The sequence below is a fragment of the Ambystoma mexicanum genome, chromosome 3p, assembly GCF_040938575.1.
Source record: "Ambystoma mexicanum isolate Mex_15411 chromosome 3p, UKY_AmexF1_1, whole genome shotgun sequence".
Taxonomy (NCBI): domain Eukaryota; kingdom Metazoa; phylum Chordata; class Amphibia; order Caudata; family Ambystomatidae; genus Ambystoma; species Ambystoma mexicanum.
This window is the reverse complement of record NC_090925.1, coordinates 586,472,001-586,491,117: the sequence shown is the minus strand read 5'-3', so window position 1 is coordinate 586,491,117 and position 19,117 is coordinate 586,472,001. Positions and strand designations below refer to the sequence as shown.

The 19,117-nt window shown below is 42.8% G+C and overlaps 1 protein-coding gene across 1 annotated transcript in view; it reads right to left on the bottom strand.

Annotated features, from left to right (window-relative positions):
• Positions 1–19,117, bottom strand: part of HNF4A (hepatocyte nuclear factor 4 alpha) — an 801,419-nt gene that overhangs the window by 548,144 nt on the left and 234,158 nt on the right. The gene's annotated exons all lie outside the window — the stretch shown is intronic.

The following is a 19,117-nucleotide window of genomic DNA, read 5'->3' as shown; positions in this document are numbered from 1 at the left end:
AAATACCATGTCTGTAAGGTGCGATTTTAGCATACATGGAGTTCAAGTGTGCTGGAATGTTAGTATTGGGGAGGTAAGAGTTTACTATGCATATTTGTTCCTGTTCCAATCGGCCCCAGAGAATTACAAACCTGCCCTCAGGGTCTGTCTCAGACCTGATTAAGTGGAATGGGAGTTGGGGATGGATCCAAGTGTACACACCTCTTGCGTATTTGGAGTAGGTAGTGCCCACGCCCTGTCCCCCCCCAATGTTCCCCCAGTCTAGCCAGGGAGTCCGCCGTGTGTCTCCTGCAGCAGCGCTATTTGCACTCTTTTTCTGTTCAAGTAGGACTTGATTCTGTTTCGGCGTAAGTAGGTTCCCAGGCCCCTCACATTCCAAGTCATTATCTTTATTTTAGCATTAGATGCCATGTCGAATCAATCGAATTGTCTCTGAATCAGTCCGGCACCTACCAGTGTCTTCTGGGGTGTCCCCTGATCCATGCCATCTCCCCTCCCGTCCACCTTCTTCAGCGTCTCTCGTTTCACTCGTAGGAGATTCAGTAACTTGAGTAACTCCCATTGCCTTGAATGGGGAAAAACAAACAAAACAAGTTGAACAGTCCTTAGCAGTTGCTCCCAACTTGCAACGCTCAGGGGGTCCCGAGCCTTCCATGCCACTCCTGGCCTTCCGGATCAGGTTGTGTGTGGGCAGACTGCTCACACAGTTTTCAGTGGGGTGGGTTGCCTAACTTCGCCCGTTTGGTCCGTTGAGCTCACGTACGGTATAGCTTACTTTACTGAAGACTTGCATTGGATTGTGCTTGGCTGGGGTTGGTCATTATGTGGGGAGTACCCGTTTCCTTCTCTTTCTGGCAGGTTCCTATTCAGCTCCGATCCGACTTTGATAGTCCTGTTCCATCATCTGCCAGGTTGTTATGTTCAAGCCACATGTTGGACGCGGATGGCGTCTCTAGGAATATCGCTTTTCCGTTATAGAGAACCTTGAGGCGTGATGGGTAGAGCAGCATGTATTTTAGATTAAGATTCCTTAGCCGGGCTTTTATTGGGATAAAGGAGTTCCTTGCACGTTGCACTGCAGGGGTATAGTCGGGGTATATAACTATTGTTGAATCTTTCTTCTTTATCTCCTCTCCTTCTCTGGAGTATCTCAATATGGTTTCTCGATCTCGGAAATTTAAGATCTTGGCTATAATTGGGCATGGATGGGATCCGAGCGGAGGACGTTTCTGAAGGAATCTATGGGCCCTTTCCACGGAGAGGTTACCCGGTCCAATTTCCTGTAGCAACAGTGTTTTGATGAAGTCTGTCGGGTCTGGGCCCTCCAAGTCCTCAGGGACCCCTAGTGTGCGAATATTGTTTCGGCGGGCTCGCCCTTCGGCCTCCTCAGAGCGGGCCTCCAGCCTAACCACTTTCTGTTCCAGATCCTGGACCGTCCTCTTCAGGTCTCGGGTGTCCTCTACGTTTTCCTGGAGAGTAGTCTCTGCCACCGTGACCCTTTCAGTTAAGGTGCGGGCGTCCTGACGCATGAGCTGAATGTCTGATTTCACCTCTTCCAGTCTTCCTTCGAGTGATGTACGGAGGGCAGCTATTGCTTGTAGGACTTGCGCATGTTTGAGATCCTCCCCTTGTTGGGGCAGTTCTTCGACAGGTTCTGGGTCTTGTTGTGACTGTCTCTGGGTCTAACTGTCGTGAAGGAATCCATCATGACCAATTTCAGCTTGCCCTTGGGGGGAGACATCTCTTGTTTTTGGGGTTGCGGGTTCGTTTCTGCGCAGTGTGCAGGTTGGCCTAGCAGCCCCTTGTCTCGGCTAATGTGTTTTAGATATCAGGTAGCCCTTAGCAGCTCCGTATCTGGTGGCCCAGTTGTGTTTTCGCAAACACCCCCCTCTCGCTTCCGGGGCAGTTGGGTGGGGTGCTGTCGCTGTTGTTCGGACTGTCGATCCGGCCGGGCGTAGGCCCTTGCTGCCCGCTAGTTTCAGGGTCTCAACCCCACCTTTGGCACTGTGCCTAGCAAGGAGCTTCCCAAGGGCCGGTCTGCAGACTCTCGGCCAGTGAGTTTAGTCCTGGGAGTTTTAAAGATTCGGATCCAAGATGGCGTTCCCACAGAAGCTTATTTAGGATTTGAAGGGGTGGCAGGGGTCCCCCACCTATGTTGTCAGTGGACTGCCTGCGGGGTTCGGTGTTCCCAGCCCTCTGTAGGATTAGTTCCCAGGGGCTTATTGTCTGCTCCTTTTCTAGGAGCTTCGATGGAGGAACCGTGGGCGGCTGTCTAGCACGAACTCCCTCTCACGGGTCTATCAGGCAGGCTCCGCTCCCTCCTCCTCACCTGCTGCGCCAGCCACGCTCCTCCCGGCTCGTTCCTGCTCCGCGGGGCGAACTTCTCTGCTTCTGCCTTGGTCCTTCTAGCGGGGGACACCGAAGCAGCTGGAGGATCGAGGCCCCGGTCAGCTCCGCCTCCGGCAACCGCAATCGCTCCGTAGGCTCGGGGGTGCAGTCCCGGACTTCGCTGCTCCTCCACGCAGTCACCAGGGTTCAGGCAGAACCGGAGCGCGATCAGTTAGCCCCAGCAGCCTTGGTGCTGGCGTACGTCTCGCCCTGCAGTACGTTGCACTTGGTCGCAGCTCTAGTCTTGGCGCGCAACGGGCGGCGCCATCTTGCGGGCCCCAGGGGCTCGAATTTGGGCTTCATGTTTTCTGACTTTGCTTCTCCGATTCGGACCGGGAGTCAGGACGAGTGTCGGGAAGTGGTTCCCCTTCCGTTCCGTCCGGTCCGTTCCTGGATTACCAACCCATTACAGCGATATTCTTGTCATATGGAAGGATCACGGACGGAGCTCCGTAGGAGCCTGTCTTCACAGCATGCGCGCAGGCCACGCCCCCCACCAAGCTAAATATGAAGAAAGAAAAAATATTTTGACTTCAAAATTGAATATATAAATATTAAAGATTTAAAAACAAAAAGATAAAAATACTCTGTTTAGCATTAGTGTGGTTAAGACCAAGTGAGGAGGGGGAAGTACAATTTGCAAGGTCCTTAATAGTACCCGTACTGAGAGCATACCTATACAGATGGAAATAGGCCCTTGCAAAAGAAGGAAGCCTAAGTTGAGTTGGGGAAAGAGCAGGGACTTCTGACATACTAGGTATGACATTTGAAATTGCATTTTTAGAAGATATATATATATATATATATATATATATATATATATATATATCTCCAAGGAAAAAACCTGAGTTGCAGGGGTGTTAAGGTGAGCAATACATTTTGTCTCAGTACGAGTTTGGCGGTAACTCTTAAATGCGGCAGTAAGGCTATTACCGCTGCATTTAAGGGTCCGCCAAATCACATGTTTGGCTGGATTTACCCCCAACTCTGAGCTGGAAGCAAATCCACTGCAATTTGCCAATTTTCTGTGCTATTACCACGCGCTAATACCACCGGTGGTGGTAGCACTGAAAATTCCCCATTGGGCCCAATGGGAAATGGCGACTTAAGATTTCGCCAAACCCGAGATCCGGTGCTAATAGCGCAGGGAAGTTTGGCGGTAACGCTAATAGCCCCAGCAATAATACCACCGGGGATACCACCCAACTCGTGATGAGGCCCATTGTAACAAAACCTTTGAACTTCAAGGAATAAACCTTTGTTGCAGGGACATTAAGGTGAGAACCTAATGCAAGAAAACCCTGGAAATTCAGCTAGAGCCACCTTAACTTCGCGCCCCCTGTTGCGCAGACTATGACTACAATGATGAAATCACAGATCACACCACTGATGACATCACTAATTACATTGCAACAGCAACTGCCATTAAGGATGGGCTTCAGCCATGGTCAGTGTACATGGCCAAATACATTTTAACACATGAATGGGTACTAGTCATGGCCAAGAACATTGGTTGTTTCCAATATGATTGTAATAATATTGGATGGTCTTGTGTTTTCATGTGTTCTTTTTTCGTATACTGACCTACCATGCTGCCCATAATTGATGAATATGGTATGTAACTCTAAGTTATTAACATTTTGACCAATAATTGGATAATGTCTCAATTTTATTCACAGATATGCATGTAATAACAGCCTTGAGAACGATGAAGTGTCTAAACATGTGTCGGCTGAAACAATCAAATAACTTCAATACCAAGTCATTGTATGAGTCTTTATGCAATTTACATTAACTAAACAAGGAGCATTAACCACTGCGATTAATCCAGGCATAGCGCGAACCACCAGCACAACCTACTGGTCCTTTAGGAAGCACCTTTCACAGTAAAAACATAGAGCTAAAGGAATCATTTTATAGACTCCAACTACTTTAAATTTTTCAGTAAAGTAGCTAGACTCAATAAGATTCTCAAACATTTCCATTAGCATTTTGTGTTAAGTTAATGGAAATAATGGACAATTGTACACTAGAGAAAAATATAAAAGGACAGAAACAATTTTCTGTCCCATATACTTTTCTCTATCATGCAATAAGGACCATAATTGATGGACCTTTAAAACTATCCGCGGTCTCCAAAGTCCCCTTTCTAACACCCCCTCAATGCCTGCTTTCAAACAGTCACACATCCATTCAGCAATCACTTCCAAATACTGTACATATAACGCTATGACCATATTAAGCTTCCACACAGCAACTGCTACGTAACAATCTTCCACAAATCTTTTTCATCTGCATTTCCCTTACTTATACACAAACATTGTACACAGTGCTCCTATATATGCACATATGCATTGTGCAGTGACAGAAGTGCCTAAATAGAAGGGGCAGTACGGATGGGCAGGTGCTCATGAGAACCCTGGAGGGAAATGGCAAGGTGGGACACAACTGGCTAACTAATGGAGCAGAGGAGTCCCAAGGGTGGGATCCCTTTAACAACGTTTTTTCTGTCAATTTAATAGGTTTTTATAAGTGAAAATGTTTCATGGTGTTAAATCACTGTATATACGTTATTAATAATTCCTCTTTTCATATATATGAAAGAACAATAAACCTCCTTTAAGAAACATATTTTTTGCAACACATACTTATGTCTGTCGTTATCAGCAGTGCATGCTGGGTATGCAAATAATCGTTCAATTGCCTTTGGCATAAGGCTCAACCATGACCCCAGCCCATCCAAACCACCCCTATTATTCACTGCACCTACCCTGAAGTCTAGCTCAGGGTCCACTATACCCTAATAATATAACCAATGGCCAGTGCTCATGACTTGCAGCCATGGCCAGTCTCCAAATCCATGAGGCATAGGCTTCGCCATGCTGTAGTCCCCAATAAGCAAATCAGAGTACACATTTGTGTTTGCCATGGGACAGGCCCACTACACAGACACCAAATGTATATCACTAGTTTTTCTACTTACATTCTTACACTTTGGAAAAATAAAACACAAGACATATTTCCAAAAACATGCTTTCAGGTCCTTGCTAGTGCTCATTGCACAAGTTTTTTGCAATCTAGTCCACCACTTCAGGCTGTAACCTCAAGCAGAATATTTTTTCACGTTCAAACCTACCGCTTCGGCCATGCCGCATGCCCCAAAAAGAAAATGTTATATCACTGTGTTGTGTACTTACATTTTCACACTTTCCAAAAAATAAAATGCAGGACACATTTGCAAAACCATGTTTTGAAGTATTTGCTGACCCTCCTCGTGCATATTTGCTGCAATCTAAACCAGCACTTCAACCTTTACCCACAAGCAGAATTTCTTTTCCGATTTAAAACCTTCCTAATTTTGAAAAACTTTACAACAAAACCAGTCCCGGTGGCCATGCCCACTTTAACCCCATTGTTGGCCCCACGTGGAAATGGCCAGTGCCAGATTGTCCAGGTCATGGCCGTGGACCATGACCCAGACAGTCTAACCACTGCCAATGGCCACAGGCTATACCTCAGCCACCAAATGTATATCACTATTTTTTGTACCTACATTATGACATGTTTCAAAAAATAAAACATGGACACATTTGCAAAACCATGCTTTCATTTCATTACCAATGCTATGCATGAGTTTGCTGCACATCCACCCATTTTTAATTTTTTTGACATTTGCCAAAATGTACGTACGTACATAAAAAAAGTCATATAACTTAGCTCCCACTTGACAAATTCCATTTGGACTTTTCTCAAACATTCAAGATTAAGTCTATAATCGTTCTTAAAACCTTTGCCCACATTCGCCAAATGGCAACTAAGTTATAAGCCATCTAAAAATGTTGTGACCCCACCTCTAGTTTTGCCCCCTCCTGACAGAATCCCACCAAACGTTGTAAAACATTCATATCTAGGTTTAAAATGTTTTTGCAAACTTCTGTGTAAATTTGTCAAATGTCACCACATTTATAAGCCTTTAAAATATTTTGGGACCCCCCTCTAATTTCATTCCCTCTTGACAAAACAGCACCACAGAACCATTCAGTCAAGTATAGAATTAAATTCCAAAATTTCATGTAGTTTCATTGAGTGGTGCCAAAGTTATAAGCCATCCAAAAACTGCTTGTCACTAACCACGTAATGCAGAAATAGGCATGGATGTCCCTGAACATCTGAGATGTTCACGAACATCACAGGACTGCCTCGGACAACCAGACTGTTCGCAGACTTCGTAGAAGAAAAAACACTAGTTTTTAGGCTTTTTAAGGCCATATCCCATCCTATCCTCATCACCCCTCACCCCCTCAGAGATTGTTTCAATAGTTTGAAAAGTGCAATGCTGTGTTTTTTTATATGTTTTCACTGCAGTGTTTGCGGACAATGGCGGCTGTCCACGAATCCAAAATGGCAGATGTTTCCAAAAATCTGGCGCACCTCATGCTTTTCACCATCCAATCAGTGGGCGCTTCCGATGTCCGTGGACATTGCACTGCCTTCTGAACCAATCAGAGGCCCATCCGTGGAATGAACAGGGAAGTGAGTCCACGGACCGAACCAAGATATCACACATTTTTTGTACATACTTTTTGCCCATTTAAAAAAAACGACTGGACAGATTTATACCAATTTTACAAAAGCATGCTTTTGTGACCAAGTCGCCGCTCCTGCCGCAAATTTGGTGAAAATCCATCCGTTCAAAATTATGGATTTTAATTCCTCTACCCCACACCTGGAATTTTCCAGATGTCTGCAGACTTTCATGCTGTCCATGGACTAAGCAGGCTGTAAAAAAGGAACATATTTGTTGTCCCTCAGGATATATATTTGTTTTAACATTTATTTTTAGGAGAGGCAAGCTCGTAAGGTGGGGGAGGGAAGGGAGGGAAGTGGCACCAACCACAGATACAAAGGGGCAGGTTGACAGGAGAAGTTGTTTGGTGTGCCTTAAATCTAAGGTAGGGGGCAGAGTTTCTCATGCTCCTTGAGCGCAGCCTGGAAAGCACTCTGAAACTGCTTCCGTCTGCAGAAGACTGTGACCCTCGAAAGGTAAGGATCAACAGCATCCTGTATGGCCTGTGAGGCAGCCGGTGGGATCCTCTGCCCCAGAGGAGTACTCTGTGTGGTGGCAGGAGCGGTTGAGGAAGATATGGTGGAGGACATTAACCTGCTTCTCCCTGAGAAAGGAGCCGCCTTTCTCAGAGGACCCAGACAGTTGGATCGAGTGTGGCAGTGCATGGAGGCGGTCCCAAAAGTGTACTGGCCAGGTTTCCCACGACTGAGTACGACCCTGAACTCAATGCATTTCACCTGGGCAGCCCGAGCTTTTGGTACACCCCCAATCTATCAACCTCATCTTCCTGTTTCTCGTCATCCTCCTCCACATCACTGCGTCTGCTTCCCTGTCCAGGCCCTCCAGCTGGTGGCTGTGGTGGTGATGGTGGGCCCTGGAAAGGAGGAGGGATGGCCATGAGTGTTGCCATTAGAGCAAATTGCAAGATATGAGGAGCAGGTGTTCTCAGGTACTCTCGGCTGGATTGCCAAATTGAGAATGACTAAAACTAATGGGTGTGTCCCTTCAGAGGAACCGTCTGTGGACAGCACGCCTGTCTACGGACTATTGAGACGAAAATAAGCCTTGAAAAGTGTGCACAGTTGACAGATCAACTATCAGTATGTCTAGGAGCTCTGGAAGGGTAAACAGTCAACTTGAAACATCCTAGATTGGCTGAAAATGCAGTTTCAAACTGTCCGCGGTGATGGACACCGTCCACGACATGCTGTCATGCCGCACAGGCACGGTCACATGGTGATGTCTCGGGGTGTCTGGGGTAGGGGCGGTTGTTCACAGACCCCTGCAAGCGGGGGACGCTGGGTACATGCGCATGATGTCCGCAAAATGGGTCTGCTGTCCGCGGACTTATTAAACATGCGCCATGTGAGACTGGACATGTCCGCACAAGGTGTGATGTCCGTGGTCACCCCAGTGCATGAACGGACTCCCCAAATAGTCTGTGGTCTGCAGACTAGTAATTGGAGATTTTTTAAAAATAGGAAGTAATGACAGAATAATATATAAGATATTTATAGCAAAACAAATAAATGTATTTATGAAAGGGATGGGGTATCGGAATGGGAAAAATAAATGTGAGAATTTAGAATTTTTCCAAAATCATCATCGGGGGAGGGAGGGAGAGAAGTGTCATCAAGCATTGTTTGATTTAAATTTTGTGAATTTGATTGGGGTGATTGCTGGAGTGAAGGGGGGCAAGTACAGTAATACAGTAATAATCAACATTGTTAATAATACTATTTTTAACTGAATTACAAGGTAACGTGTAGATATATAGCATCTTTCGAGTTTTCAAATTCTCTCTGTTTGTGAACAAAAACAACTAGACTAGATATGTCAGAGAACCTAAACAAGTGGCCTGGATATGTGATGTCATCAATGACATGTGTGATGTTATCTTTGATGTCCTAGGTGTTATTCTTAGCAGTGCACGGTGGTGGCGCGAGTTAAGGTTGTAAAAAGAGCTCTTTCTGTTGTTGAATTGTATTGTGGTGGCTGTGGCCAGTGGGCAGATTCTTGGGGGCATGGCCATAGGCTGTGTCCCCAAGGATCTGACCACTGGCCAGACATACTATAGTAACATGTTTATTACACAGCCTGCGGTAGGAGCCGTGTAGTTATGGTTAAGTTGCTCAACTCATAGAAAGAACATTATTTGGATGGCTTATAACTTTGGCGTTGTGTGGTGAATCTTTAAAAGACTTTGCAGAAAAGGTATATGGTCCCCTACAATGCAAACCACTGTATATATTTCTACCAAATTTGTGTGAGGAGTGGTACATGAGTTTTGAAAGTGTACTTTTGCAAATAGTAATTATAGGGGGAGTATACAGTATTTGTAATATGGTGGTTGTCCGCCTTACCTAATTACCAGGCTCAAAAAGAGATCAATTCGACGCTCGTTGCAATCTAATGATACCATATGCTTGGTACAACCTCTCCCTTCACTGAAGAAAATTGGCGGTACCAGCTTTAATCTCTGGGCCCCTTCCTTATGGAACTCAATGTCTAAACACCTTGCTGAAAGTGGCTCAACGGCTATTTTTAAGAAACACCTAAAAATGGTCCTGTTTGATGCGGGACATGGTTCATTAATAATGATGTCCTTGGAGTGCACCCTCTATATATGCCTATTCGTTAATAACACCCACTGATATCTTTTGGCTTTTTTTGAGGGTGGTCTCGGTCCTTCCCCACCATTTCTTCTGGCCCTCTCCACTGTGCTTGTCTGTTTTTCTCTTGTGAGCACCCTGAGGCCCGCGGGTTAGTGGTGAAATACAAAAACACAGATAGATAGACAGATGATATAATTGAAGTGTATGTGGTATTCATCATCGTAGAACAATTGAGGATAGTGCTTCTACAATCGGTAGTTGTTTGGTTTGTGAATACCTGGTTCTTTTTGTGGGGGCAAACAACAGCATAATGGGTTAAATACAATCTTTAATTGGATACGATTGTGCATATAGATTAGCTTTTTTGACCTTCATAAGTAGCACATTCTATGTATTATGTTTTGGTACAACGTTAGTGTGTGGTACACTGTTGTTGTATTAACATGAAATAGTGTATCGGTGCTTGGGAAAAAAAATCCATAGTGGGTAAAAAAGAATCTATTTTATTTACATACAGTCTTGGCCATTTACATAGTTCGAAAGAATATATATGTTACAGAATATATTTGTGTGGTAGCATGGATATATTATGTGTAAAGAACTCATGGTGGCACCAGTAAAGAGTAAACAAGTGATCACAGTACAAGGGTGTTTATTAAACTGTATAAGTAGGTAAGAAAAATGCCTAATCTAACTCTAAATCTAAGATGGGAGCAAGCTACGACCACCAATTAATAATAAGGTAGTTCTAGTGGTGTCTTGTCAAATAAAAAGGCCTATACTAAGAAAAACCTAATGCCAATCCTTACAACTAACACCAAACGGCGTGTGGGATAGCGTTCACAAGAAAGAAAGAATTGTAATAAATGATAAGTCAGGATGTGGTAGTCGGGTGTCTCCCTTCCCCATGTTTTGAGCAAGGCACAAGGCGGGACTCTGTAGCATAGCACATGCTCGAGCTTTCCCAGCATGAGACAACAGTTCTGGTCTCAGCTATCAGGACCTTCAGTGGTTAAGTCTCGTCTACAAAAAGTCTTTCACCTCTGAGGACCTGATGTGGTCAAAATAGCAAATATAAAGTTCATATCCGCATGCACATTGGGTGATGACTTTTCACCCAGGGGTTCCCCTTTTCCGGGCTCAGACCGCTCTCGAATATCAGCCTCTATCCGTCGGGTTCACTACGGCTTTTCCTCAAAACAATTTCACTTGTGACATTCATGAGTCATTTTTTTTTTTTAAACAGTTCACTGTGGACATCCCTCTGCCGGGTTCACTCTTGTCAACACACTGTTCATTGGGGCTTTATGCTTCACCCCTTTTCGTCAGCATCCCTCTGCCGGGTTCACACTTGCCAGCTTTTGCCATTCACACAATTCCTTCTACTTTCTTACGATGCTGGATTCACTTCCCTTAGCTTTACAATCATCTGCCGGTCAAAGACTTTCGAATGTACAGAGGATTTTGCTAGACCCCTGTATGACCACTTTGACCATTTTCTCACCTTTCCCAAGGCCTTCTTGTAACCTTAGTTTCAACCATAGGGTAATTGGCCAGAGTTTCTTGAGTGAGCACCCACTTGGTGCCAGACTCCTCCTCTGTCACTAGTTTTCCGCACTCTAATTAATAGTTTGTTGTACTTTTTTCAATTTGCCTTAAGCTACATTTGTTCAACACAGTTCGGTTTCTTATCAGCTCTTCCCTCGGCTCACCAGCTGTGAAGAACCACTTGGCTTTTCTTGTCTTTGGAGTCAAGGACAGTAACACAGTGGCAAGCATCTCTCCCTGGCTTGGTTATGAGTGGAGAAGGGCCCTGTGCACCGTTGACATCTGCAACACATGCTGGCTATTTTTTGCGGTCTTACGATTCCTTCCATGGAGGCTTCACAGGTCTGGGTCAGAAAGGGCAGGGTAGCTTCTCTCCTTGTCACCCTTTCGGTTCTCGCCACCTTTCCCCTCCTCTTAAACTGCTGTACTTGGAGAGCTCTGTCGTCGTGCGGTCTGCCTTGCTCATAGTGTGCTTTCGTGCTCCAAATGTTATCCTTGTGGGGAAGAGAAAGGGCCATCAGGTGGATGTGATTCTGGTCAATTGCCTGACGTTGCCTGACCCTTGTGATGGGACATGTCGGTAAACGGCTCTGGTGTTAGTCTGTTGTCTTTTGTAATGTGCAAACGTGTTCCAGTCAGAAAGGGGGGGTAGAGTTTCTGAGTATCCTACGTGGTAGGCTGGGGAAAAAGTGTTACAACAACAAGGATACTGCGTTTCACCCGTCTGTGTGCCACTTCCACTCCCCGAGGACCCCATACAGGTGATCCTCCTTCACTGGTCCACCCCCAGGAATTGGATCCAATAGCGATGGCCATGTCCTGGCCACCTGGATGACAGATCCCCAGGGACTAGTCATGGAGACACCTTCAGGTTTTTCACATATGTGAGTGTATGTGTGATAGAACATTTGTTTCAAGTGTGTTCTAATTAATGTAGTTAGATATCCGTTGGTGTATTCTAACTATATTGGATTTTACAAAAAGTATTGCAGTAACAATAAGTTTGATCTATCAAATAACTATATTTGTGTGATGTGGAATGGGTATTAAAGTATTGATAGTAGAATGTGCTGAGCATCGCTGGTGTTAGTGAGTAAGGGAGTGGTGGTGTAATGGAATACAATGTTGGGCGTGCCTTAAATCTAAGGTAGGGAGTAGTGTGTCTCATGCTCCTTGACTGCAGCCTCAAAAGCACTTCAAAACTTCTCCCCTGCAGTGGTGTGTCACAGTAAATGTAGAGTACTTTTCACTTGGGAAGATATGGATCAACAGGCTGTTTTAAGGCTTGTGAGGCAGCTGGTGGGATCTTCTGCCCGATAGGAGTAGCCTGTGTGGTGGTAGGAGTGGTTGAGGAAGATGAGGTAGAGGAAGAGAGGAAGAAAGCCTATGACTTCCTGAGAAAGGAACAGCCCAGGTGGTTTGAGCAGGTGTGGCAGCACCAAAAGAGTACTGCCCATGTTGTCCATGACTGAGTATGATTCGACACTCAATGCATTCAGCATGGGTAGCTCGAAACTTTGGCACCCCTCGTATGGTATTTAAGAACTGCCACACCCATGACTCTTTCTGGGGGCTGGAGGTAGACATTTCCTCTATCTAATCTTCCTGGTCCTCCTGATCCTCCTCTGCAACATTGCGCCTTTTCCCCTGTCCAGGCCCATCAGCTGGTGCTGGTGGTGTTGGTGGTGGAGGCTCCTGGGCAGCAGGCATGGCCATGGATGTTACCATTTTTTAAGCTAAATAGCAGGTGTGCCAATATTCTTCCAAGCAGGTGTTCTCCCCTGGATTGCATATAAACAATGAGTAAAAATGGGTCTAGGAGCTGTGGAAGGGTAAATGTTCAGCTTGAAACTTCCTAGATTGTCTGAAAATGCAGTTTTGAAATGTTCACGAAGCACGGACCCATTGGCGGTCACGTCACACTTGCGCACACGATCACGTGACTCTGTCCGGGAAGTCTGCGATGACGTTAGCTGTTCGCGAACGTCGCCGACCTAAAAACAGTGTAAAATGTTTTAGAAAGTTGATAGAAGGTGGGAAATGGCACCGTTTTCTTCTGAAACTTCCTAGATTGGTCTAAAATCATGCTATATTGGGGGTGAGTATAATATTAGGAAGTTGTAACAAATTAGGGTGCACTGGTAAAAACCTATGAAATTCAAAGAAAAAAGGCTGTCAAAGGTACGTTATGGTTACAAGTAAAATAAAAAGAAAAAGAAATTTGCTAGTTATGGTAAGCAAAGCAACCGTAACTCATGCCACCACTATGCACGGCTAAGACTAACACCCAGGACGTCAAAGATGACATCACACATGCCATTGAGGACATCACTGATGACATCACATATCTACACCACTTGTTTTTGTTCACTGACATATCAAGGCCAGTTGTATTTGTTAACTAACAGTGAGAATTGATAAAATTGAAAAGGTGCTATATATCTAGACATTAACCTTGTCGTGTGCTCTTAAAGTACTTTCCTTACAGTTTAGCTTCAGCTCATTGTACACATGCATGGGGCTATAAGCAAGCCTCAAACACATAATGCAATTGTATACATGATAATAAACTTAATGTTGCCATTTTCTGCTGATATTGTTTGTTTCTTCCTTACTGCAGTTTACCTGTATGTGCCTCTGGGGTTTATGCATTGAGGGTTTATTTGTATTGTTTGCTTATTAATTCCATGTTCAACATTAGTCACAACTCTGATAAGGTAGCATTTATTATTTTACTGGCCAAAATTACCATATTATAAATGCAGTACTTCTATGGTGCATGCTGCAGCCATTGCCTATATGTATGTGTGATAAGATGTGTGTATTAACAACAACACTTCAATATATTGTTTTGTTTAGATGAGTACGTTTTTTAATACTTTAAGTAGTTCATGAGACGTCTCCAAATCACCCCTGACATCCTGTTACCAACATTTTAAACACAACCCCTTTTAGACACTTTTCATCAAAATGAATTTAAATGTGAAGTCATCAGTGATGTCATCAATGGCATTTGTGATGTAATCTTTGATGTCCTGGGTGTTAGTCTTAGCAGTTCATAGTGGTGGCATGAGTTATGGTTGCTTAGTTTAATATAACTGGCACATTTCTGGGGTTTTTCGATTTTACTTGTAACCATAACGTCCCTTTAACAATGTTTTTTCACTGGATTTCATAGGTTTTTATTATTGCAACTTAACCATAAAATCCCTTTAACAAAGTGCTTTCACTGTGTATATATATATATATATATATATATATATTACAGGGCCTGAGGTAGCAGCCCTGTAGTTATGGTTAAGTTGCTCAACTCATAGAAAGAGCACTTTTTGGGCAGTTTATAACTTTGGGGACATTGGAAGAATTCTCATCAAACTTTGTAAAAAAAAAAGTATATGGCCACCTCAGAATGATTTTGTGAAGCCATAGTTACATGTTTATAGAAATGATAGGTGCTGTAGGAGGAGTATATAGTATTTGTAATATGGTGGACTGATATGATTGTAGTATATATGGTATTTATGGTAGTAGCAGAATTGAGGATAGTGCTTATGGAATCTGTATGAAAAATAGGATAATAGTGGGTATGGTTACTTAGTTGCATATGGTAATAAAGCTGGAATCTCTGGTTCTTTTTATGTGAAGAAAAACAGTACAATTTATTAAACAAGATCATTTTAAACCTTTAATTGCATACAATTGTACAAATAGATTTACTTTTTTATACCCTCATAAGCAGTACATTCTATGTAGTATGTTTGGTGCAACATTAGTGTCCGTTTCACTGTTATACCAACATGAAATAATCAATGGGTCATTGGGAAAAAATATCCATAGAGGATTAATAAAACCCTAATGTAAATATATACAATGTTTTGCCAGTATATAGTTTTAAAGAATGGACATGTTGCATAATACTTGTGTGTGGTAGCATGGATATATTATATGAGTGTAAGTGTGATAGGATGATTGTTTGAAGTGTGTTGTAATTAAGGGTATGTTTAAAGCAGTTAGATACCCGTTGGTGTATTCTAACTATATTGGAATTTACAAGACTTTTTGTAGCAACAATAACTGTGATAGCATATTTGAAGTGTATTACAATTAAAGGTATTGTGGATGTAGTTAGATACCCACTGGCATATTCTAACTGTCTTGGATTTAAAATTACTATTGTAGTATTATAGATGTAGTTAGGTACACGCTGGTGTATTCTAACTGACTTGGATTTTAAAATGACTATTGTAATACTATGGGTGTAGTTAGATACCCGTTGGAGTATTCTTACTTTGTATTGTACTAGAGTTTAGTGAGTACATTTGGGTTGTAGGAATATTATGTAGGCATTTGTTAGATTTGCTGGTAACCTATCTTTTGGAGTAACGGAAGTGTTGCTACATTCAAACCAACCAGTTATTTTCTTGACATATGCAGTATAGTGGCCTGAAGTGGTTGTGACACCAGTGTGGTATATTATGCCTATTGGTGTGAAGGTTTTCTTGCCAAGAGATTCTTGGCCGTGTGTAAATTTATTGAGCTTACAGTTATTTTTGGTATCATCTGCATTGTACCTTAGAAGCATTAGTATGACATATTGGCTATGTGAGTTTATTTGTATGTTGGAACGATTGTCTGAATTGCAAAAAGGGCATAATATGTTCTGATTTATACTCTGCAGAAGCTGGTGAAATGCAATGGAGTCACCATTTGGTATGGATACATCCACAAATGGTTCATTAGGGATATGCTCCTGTGAAACATGGTTGCAGAGAGGGCATGTATGTTTCCACGTGTATGAAATCTGGAAGATTTCATTTGTATGGGATGTTTTGGTTTATAGTACTTGTAGTAAGTACATTAGGAATTCTTGTGGATCTTCCTGTGTGTTTATGGTGAATTTTACCATTCCTGTACAGTAGTCCAATGCTTGCCTTATACCTGAGATACTGTAAGTGATTTCATGATTATTTGTGACATTTCTGTGAAGAACTAGAATTTGCAAACACAACTGGTCTGAGCCGTTTAAGTAAATGTTGTGAACAATTGGTGGTAATTGGAAGAGAAGATTTATTGCTACTTTGTATATCAATTTCTCCAGCTATGTTGCTGAATTTAAACGGAACAGAGAGTTGTGCCTCTGCAGGCTTTGATGGACCTGCAGTTGTTTTTCGAGAAGAGACATGTGTCTCTTTGTCTTCTGATGGGCCTGCAGTTTTTATTTGGACTAGAGAGTTTTGTGGTTGCATTGTTTGATGTAGCAGTTGTTCTTTGTTTTTTCAGCTGTATTGTTAGGAGATCTGCTATAGGTTCTGTTTGTATTTGTTTTCTTTTTAAAGCTTTTTTTAGGTACATGGTACATATCTAGATGGGGTGTTCAGTTTACATAGCCTGTTGTATTCTAGGAAGCAAGAAATGTAAGCGTTGACTTTGTTTGAATCAAACTTAACTAGGAATAGGCCATTGGGTGTACAGAGGCATGAAAGTGCTACGTAACCCATGCATTCTTGGAAGACTGTGCTGCCAATGTCAGCAGTTAGACCTTGCGATTTGTGAATAGTGACAGCATATGCAAGCGATAGAGAGAATTGTTCTCTGCTTACGTACATGTCTTTAAAAAGACCGAAACGTGCTATTGTGCTGCCTATTTATCTAACTTCTGCAAGTTTGTCAAAGCAGAGGTTGACAAACTGAATGTTGTTGTCATGTGGATATGTTTGGAAGCCAACAACTGTACTAATTGCTCCATTCACTAAACCTTGTTCTATATTAGGGTGACATTTTAGGATTACTCTGCAGTTTAGACACAGAGTGAATCCTTTTTCTAATATAATGCAGCTCTGTTGGAAATACACTTTTCTGAGCTATTTAGTCATACTATTGCTTGTTGACACATAGGGAGTGTCATGTCGTGCACTTCTAGTTTGTCTGTGGAGCTGATATGGACTATGGTTTGCATTTCTTTTTTCAACATTGTATCATTGAATTGACTACAGCTTGCAAGGGTTGGCATTAAGGACATGTTTTCTATATTTTGTTGAGTAAACTGTTCCATGGAATAAGGGGCAGATGTGTTTTGCCCATATAGCTCATGGATTAGTCTAGTTTTAAAGATGGGTTTTGCATCTTTAGCAAGCAGACCAGTTCTAATGCTTTCTAAAATGTAAGCATAGGTGAGATCTACAGGCTGACACACGTTTTGAGCTAGTTCTGTGTAGTGAAAATGTTGCCAGAGATTTACATTTCCAAAACTGCTGAATGTGTTATGGCATTGTTTGTGTCCTAACATTTTGAAAATAGGTTGACTGTTTACTGGTGTTAACCATAGGAGTTCTCCGAAAACCATAACGTGCTTTCCTCCGAACAGTTCTTCATAGTTGGTTTTTAGGACTTCTTGCATTCTGAGATGAATTAAAGCCAACAGGAGGCTGGAAACCATGCTTACTTCATCTATCAGGAGCTCTTTCATTTCTGCGTATTACTGTAGCAGCTTCTGTTGATAATTTGCATTATTCAAATTTGTTTTGATGTTCTACTGGGAGGAGCAGTACTTCTGTTTGGGTAGTATATGTCAATTAAATAGTTTTTTAAAAATATCCTGGCTGTTGGGATCATTTGTGGCTATTGTTTCTATCTCTTGATATGATTTTAGTATTTTTTTTGTGATGAAGATGGACCAAGGTTTAGCCAGACAATATTTTCAGGTTTTCCATATAAGGTTGTACCTGTTAAACGGTCTGCAGTCACATTCTCTATGGGAGAGCATTTTTATACTGAAGCTGTCTAATTTTTGTGACAGCATTTTGTCAGATGATATGTCATCCCAGAGGTCTTTTAGCACTGTTTTCTCAGCTTCGGTAAGATAAACTGTGACATATCTAGCAATTGCAGTGGAATTGTCTGCAATGTATTGTATGCCTATATTTGCATTGCACAAGAAGGCAATGATTATTGAAGTACTTGGAAGCTATGTCCCTTTCAATGTTGTATGTGTTTTTAGGGGATTTCCCTTTTGCACTGCATATGTAAACAATGCATACCAAGGACATTCCATTTACATTGATTAGGAATCATAACTGCTGTCAAGTTCCTTCAGAGGTACTCACCACGATAGTCGCCCAAGAGACTCAAAAGATATTCACAAAAAGATAGTGTCCAGTACTCTTTTCTATGACTTTTCATAACAAAATGTGCATGCCTCATTGTACTCAAACGTATCACTACATTTATTGATTTATTGAAAAAGAAGGGAAGAGAACAATGGGAGAAAGGAGCAGGGAAGGGGTGGGGCCCCAGAAAGGAGAAACAGGGAGAGATACAAAGAGATGCATTACTCATCTAACTTTCTATCTTTTAGCATTCAAAATCCCCATGTATAGGTACAAAACAGCAGGGCTTTTACAAAGAACCAGTTTCTATAGGTGATGGAACACATGGGGAATCCCAAAGGGACTATTTGGTGACCCAGCTGATGGCATGTTAGACAGCACCAGTTCCATGTCTTCTTCCTGCAGAACTCTTTGCCTCAGTGTCTTTCCAGCACAAGATCTACACAGGCTCTTATCCCGGTAGCAATGCTTCACTCTTGAAGAAGAGGGGCCTTAAACTCTGACCCTCAAGTCTCATCCTCTCTTTGCTCTCTTCTCCCCGTTCTATCCTTCACCTGAAATGGGATCCACCACCATTCAGTGACCAACTTGCATGTCACCCCCTGCCTCCTCTGACCTCTATGTCCCTTCTCCTGTGTTCCTCTGCCTAAGTCTTCCACAGTCACTCATGCCTCAAGGGATTCAGTTTGGGCTGGATCAAGGAGTGCGTCTCCATACCTCACTGACTGCAGTCATTGCCTTCCACTTTTCCTCATTTCCAGCTGCTTCTTGTATGAGGAAGAATATAGCATTATCAGGATGGTAGTTCTATGGAGACTGAGAATGCTGCGGTTCCAGTGGTTATGTCCAAGTGCTCTCAGAGGGTATCCACCCACCTCACTGCAGCCGTTTCA